The 6119-nt window shown below is 38.5% G+C and overlaps 1 non-coding gene across 1 annotated transcript; it reads right to left on the reverse strand.

Moving 5' to 3' along the window:
• Nucleotides 1–5115: 5115 nt before the first annotated feature.
• On the reverse strand, nucleotides 5116–5222 carry LOC143862758 (small nucleolar RNA R71). The gene has a single exon (XR_013240468.1). It is a non-coding gene; the product is annotated as a small nucleolar RNA R71 (small nucleolar RNA).
• Nucleotides 5223–6119: the final 897 nt, after the last annotated feature.

Raw genomic sequence — 6119 nt, forward strand, 5'->3', positions numbered from 1 at the left:
AGCCAAGACAAAGCTCATGATGTTCACTCAAGCATAAGAAGTCCAAGGAAGTGCAAATGAGCCAAGACATTCCAAGAAGACTCAAGGTTCTTATGTGTAGAATGTAGTTGGAGTCCTCTTGATTTTATGTTTGAATGCACCTTCAAAAGGTTTTTCAAAATGGTTTTCATACCTAAGTTCTTATATCTTTGAAAACTATACACACACCCAAAAATGTGTTTGAAAGCCTAGGACATAAGCCCAAGACCAAAGCCCAAAGCCCAAAGCCCCTGGAATCTAAAGTTAAAAATGGAATTTTACTTAGGGCCGGTCGACCACGGGATACTACCTGGAAGTCCAGGTTATCTCGAAATTTATCGGGTCGTTCGACCGGGGTAACCCAGGCTACCGCGGATATGTTTTCTGAAAATTAAGAAAACATCCAGGTTGGGCTTGGAGGTCGACCACCATAGGTCCGGTCGACCGCGATAGTGTTTTTGAGCCAAAAATTAATTTCAAACAGGTAGCCTTCGCCGGGAGACTGCCCTAGGAACGGTCGACTGCCCTAGGGCCGGTCGACCGCGCCGGTATGAAATTTAAAATTCAAACTAAGAGCCCGATAAGGGCGGGCGACCGTCTTGCCTCTGTCGACCGGCGGTCGCCCACCGAGACAAGGAAATAGATCCGTTGGGGCTTTCGCAGGTTGACTTTTTCAACCCTGTAATTTACAGTTTTACCCCCAAACGGTCATATTTTCTTGTGGGCTATATATACACTATCAAAACCTTTCTAAACAACCTTTTGGCAACATTAAATCCTATCTTCTTGAACCTAAACTTTTATATGAAAGGTTAAATCCTCTTTGAACTTGTATTTGTACATTCTATCAAGAGGTACTCCATAGGCTTTACATTTTATCTTCCTTGGAGTGTTTATGAGCTTTTAAAGTTGTAATCAGCCTATCTAAGAGGCAAAGAGAGTTTTTTCTTTTATTTCTTCATTTGTTTGTAAAGGTTTCCGATTCGACCCGTTAAGAAAGGTGAATCATTATAAGAGGGAGGTGCCCTCGCAAGGCTTCATGCAGAAAGGGTGTGATCCCTTTAAAGGAGAAATTGGTGTACGGCTTTGCGATTCGACCGTTGAAGAATCTCATTGGTTAGTGGAGAATCCCAAGGAGGAAAACTTGGAAGAGTGGAGTAGGTCAAGTTGTGACCGAACCACTATAAATCTTGTGCCTTGTGGATGCTTTCTCTTGTCCCCCTCTTTACACTTGGTGATTGGTAATCTATACCCTTTAAATTGCATTTATGGTTTATTGAACAAGGGCTAGAGTATAAAAGCTTAAAGTAACAACTAAACCCTATATTTCACTATATTGATTATTTGAAAAAGGGTTAGTTTAACTAGTGCTTAATTAGTAAATTGATTTTAATAATCCACTTAATTAAGCCCCAAATTTTTAATTAGCCAATTCACCCCCCTCTTGGATTGTCACCATGTATTTCATTTGGTATCAGAGCATTGGCTCTTAAAGAGATTTTTAAATTAAAAATCTATAAGAAATTAAGATCCGTGACAATTCAAATGGATTTTGAGTTAGGCCAATCCGCTATAATTTCCACATTTTTTTTTTTGATCAAATTATAGAGCTTGGAAAGTAAAGATACTTGCCTATCTGAAATCCATAGACATTGACATCTTAGATGTCATTGAAAGGGGATTTTCTATTCCAAGGAAATGCACTAAACATGATGCAAAATTATTTTTACTAAATTCAAAAGCTATAATTATAATATGTTGTGGACTATGTCCTAATGCTTTTGAGAAAATTTCATCATGTACAAATGCAAAAGATATTTGGACAATTCTTGAAAATCTTTATGAGAAAAATAGTAGTCTCTCTTCAAATGATAAAAATATTATTTTTGAACAAAAAGAGACGCTACAAAAATCTTTTGCAAAAGAAAATTCTTTCAAACATTCAATTTTCAATTTGGAAAAATAAATTGAAGATTTGAAATCGGAAGTCATTTGACCAAAATCTTGATAAAAAAATGATGACTTAATTAGAAAATGCATTATTCTTGGCAAAGAAAATGAAAGCCTATAAAACACAAACAAGGATTTAAATGAAAAATATAAACTTGTTTGTGAAAATGAAGAACATTTAAAAATTAATTCTACTCATCAAATAAATCATTTTAAGAATCAAATGAATGAGTTTAAATTAATGAATAAAGAACTCTCTATAAAGAACCAAAGATTACAAGAAGATAAAGATAAACATATATATTCACATATGTATTCTTTTGGTTCTAGTTGTTCCTCATCTACCCATACATATTCATGTTCATATTGTGGTAGATTAGGGCATCACAAATCTAGGTGTAGGCTTAGATTTGTGAAATCAAACAAGTTTGTGTTGATAAGAAAAGATACACTTCCACACACAAACTTGGTTGGAACCAAAGTAATTTGGGTTCCAAAAGCACCCATTCAAATTATTCATTGAACACTTTGACTAAATGGGCTGCGCTTTAATTGTTATATCTAAGGGTGTCAATTTTGGCTCGGGCTCGGAAGCTCGCTCGAATCCTTAACGAGCCGAGCCGAGCCGTTAAGCTTAACGAGCCGAGCCCGAGTTAGGCCAGGCTCGGCTCGGCTCGTTAAGGCTCGTTAAGAAAACCACTTTTGTATAAAAGAATAGTCCTAAATATAATACATAATACAGTAGGCTGTCCCAAGAAAAAAATAAGGGAAACAGCTGGAGGCATAAAGATTTCATCATGAGGTTGGTGTTGTCATGTCAACATCATCTGCAAAAACGTACTGAGGGTAGTTGCGTATCAAACGGTTGTGTTTTATTGAGAAAAATCGGGGATTGTAATTCTCGGGAGAAATTAATTTTTCCCGTAATTGTCATAACTTTTTACCTTTTGTTGGTATTTTTTTCTTAATTGTCATAACTTTTTACCTTTTGTTGGTAATTTTTCTTTTTAAACTTTATAAATTCAGCTATTTTACTTTTTGTTTGTAATGATTACTTTTTTTTTCTTATTTGCTTTTGGTAGCCACCTTTGCCATGTGCGAAACTTTATAACCCAAGCTCGATAAGGCTCGCAAGCGGCTCGCGAGCCTGGCTGAGCCTGACCGAGCCGAGCCGAGCCCGAGCCTGGTTCGAGCCCGAGCTGAGCCCGAGCCGAGCCTTTGAGCTTAACGAGCCAAGCCGAGCCTGGCCAAGCTCGGCTCGGCTCGGCTCGTTTACACCCCTAGTTATATCATATGAATTCTATCTAGATACTATTTCAATGTTACATTCAATGTATCTAGATCACTTGTGCTTTAATGATATATCATTTTATAATTAAGAATGGATACATATCATTAGTCATGGTTTTAATAGAATGTATCTTTGCCTATTGAGCTTCATGTTCACATCATATATCACTTATAGTCTATAAAGAAAACAAGAAATTACCTCTTTAGACTATATGTTGTGCTTTGTTGAAAATCTTTTAGTAAAATCTATCTAAGTGCAAAAACACACACATGTGCACTTAGCATCCACAAATTAGATGAGCTATCATGTCAAAAATTGCTAGACATAGATCTAACAAGTATCACATTTTGTATCTAGCAAAATTCATCAAAAAACATCCACAAAGAGCTCCATTTAAAACATATGTCCATTCATTCTCGTGAGATTAAATGTTAGAAAAATATAAATGAAATTTTAGATGTCCTCACATAGCCTGCGGGATGCTACCTGGAAGTCCAGGGCATCACGAAATTTATCGGGCCGGTCGACTGGGGTAAACCGGGCGACCGCGGATATGTTTTCTGGAAATCTAGAAAGCATCCAGGTTGGGCTTGGAGGTCGACCGCCATTGGTCCGATCGACCGTGATAGTTTCTTTGAGCCGAAAATTAATTTCAAACAGGTAGTTCTCGCCGGGCGACCGCCCTAGGGCCGGTTGACCGTGCCGGTATGAAATTTGAAATTCAAACTAAGAGCCCGATAAGGGTGGGCGACCGCCGTGCCTCGGTCGACCACCGTGACAAGGAAATAGATCCGTTGGGGCTTTCGCAGGTTGACTTTTTCAACTCTGTAAGTTACAGTTTTACCCCCAAATGGTCATATTTTCTTGTGGGCTATATATACACTATCAAAACCTTTATAAGCAACTTTTTGGCAAGATTAAATTCTATCTTCTTGAACCTAAACTTTTATATGAAAGGTTAAATCCTCTTTGAACTTGTATTTGTACATTTTATCAAGAGGTACTCCATAGGCTTTACATTTTATCTTCCTTGGAGTGTTTATGAGCTTTCAAAGTTGTAATCAGCCTATCTAAGAGGCAAAGAGAGTTCTTTTCTTTTATTTCTTCATTTTTTTGTGAGGGTCTCCGATTCTGCCTGTTAAGAAAGGTGAATCATTGTAAGAGGGAGGTGCCCTCGCAAGGCTTCGTGCAGAAAGGGTGTGATCCCTTTGAAGGAGAAGTTGGTGTAAGGCTTTGAAATTCACCCGTTGAAGAATCTCATTGGTTAGTGGAGAATCCCAAGGAGGAAAACTTGAAAGAGTGGAGTAGGTCAAGTTGTGACTGAACCACTATAAATCTTGTGCCTTATGGATGCTTTCTCTTCTTCCTCTCTTTGCACTTGGTGATTGGTAATCTCTACCCTTTAAATTGCATTTATAGTTTATTGAACAAGGGTTAGAGTATATAAGCTTAAAGTAACTACTAAACCATAGATTTCACTATATTGATTATTTGAACAAGGGTTAGATTAATTAGTGCTTAATTAGTAAATTAATTTTAATAATCCACTTAATTAAGCTCCAAATTTTTAATTAGCCAATTCACCCCCTCCTTGGATTGTCACCTTGTATTTCACTCACTTTCGCGGGCTTCCTTCTGAAGGTGCCTATTTATTTTTACGTGAGTTTGAGGAGGTTTGTGCTTTGATTAAGCTGCAACAACTTTCTGATGATGCGGTAAAGTTGCGGTTCATCACCTTCTCACTCAAAGAGGGAGCATAAAAATGGCTCTATGGTTTGCCCACAAACTCCATCACCACTTGGGAGAGGTTCACGGTTGCGTTCCTTAAGAAGCTTTTCCCTTTACATAAAACAAACAAGCTAAGAAACGATATTTTACAATTTAAGCAAAAACCATTAGAGTGGTTTTCTAAATTTATGGAGAGATTCAAAGATCTACTCCAAGAATGCCCTCATCATGGTCTTGATTTGTGGCACTTGTACAAAATAGTATAAGAGGGCATTGATTTTCAAACCAAACAACTTTTAGAGTCCATGTGCTCTACAGGGTTCACATCTTTTACAGATGAGAACCTTGCTTGGAGTTTCTTACTCGATTTGGCTGAGAAAACACGTGAGTGGGAATACACTCAAGAAAGCGAGAGAGCCACCTCAAGTAAGGGGTTCCTTATTGAGGGTACCGTGGCCAAGGAGGCCCAATTTGATAGCCTAATCAAGAGGCTTGAGGCTATAGTTGTAAAATGACCATCACAGGTCAATCACATAGCATATGGTGTCCCCATGTGTAATTGGTGCCAAGCCACGAACCATGTCATGGATGAATGCCCAAATGTTTCAAAGTTTGGTAATTCTAATGGAAATGTGAGTGCTATGTTTTCCAATGATCCATATAGTAGTACTTACAACCCGGGATGGAGAATTCATCCCAATTTCTCTTAGAGCCAAGGGGGCTACCAAGGTGGGACAACTATTTTCCAAGGCCAAGGTCAATTCGGCCAACCTAGACCTATCTTCACTCCCCCTTATGTTCGGCCACCCCCTCTACCTTCTACTTTTCAAAATCCGGTTTTAAATAATGTTCCAAATCAGCAACCTCCGAGTTTTCAAAAATAAGGGGAGTCGGCCCGCATAGCTTCCTTAGAGAAAACTGTGGAACTTCTCATGAGTACCTTCATGACAAGCCAACATAACATGGAGAAGCAAATTTCTCAACTCGCTACGGCTTTGCATGAGAGGGAAAAGGGGAAAATGCCAAGCCAACCCATTCCTAACCCAAGGAATGTGCCCTTGAATGTGAATCAACAACAAACGCCTAATCAGTTAAATTCCATTCAACCAGTTGTAGCGCAGTAAGAGCCCTC

The sequence above is a fragment of the Tasmannia lanceolata genome, unplaced genomic scaffold (genome assembly GCF_043159265.1).
Source record: "Tasmannia lanceolata isolate RefF3 unplaced genomic scaffold, GAP_Taslan_0.1 ptg000037l, whole genome shotgun sequence".
Lineage (NCBI taxonomy): Eukaryota > Viridiplantae > Streptophyta > Magnoliopsida > Canellales > Winteraceae > Tasmannia > Tasmannia lanceolata.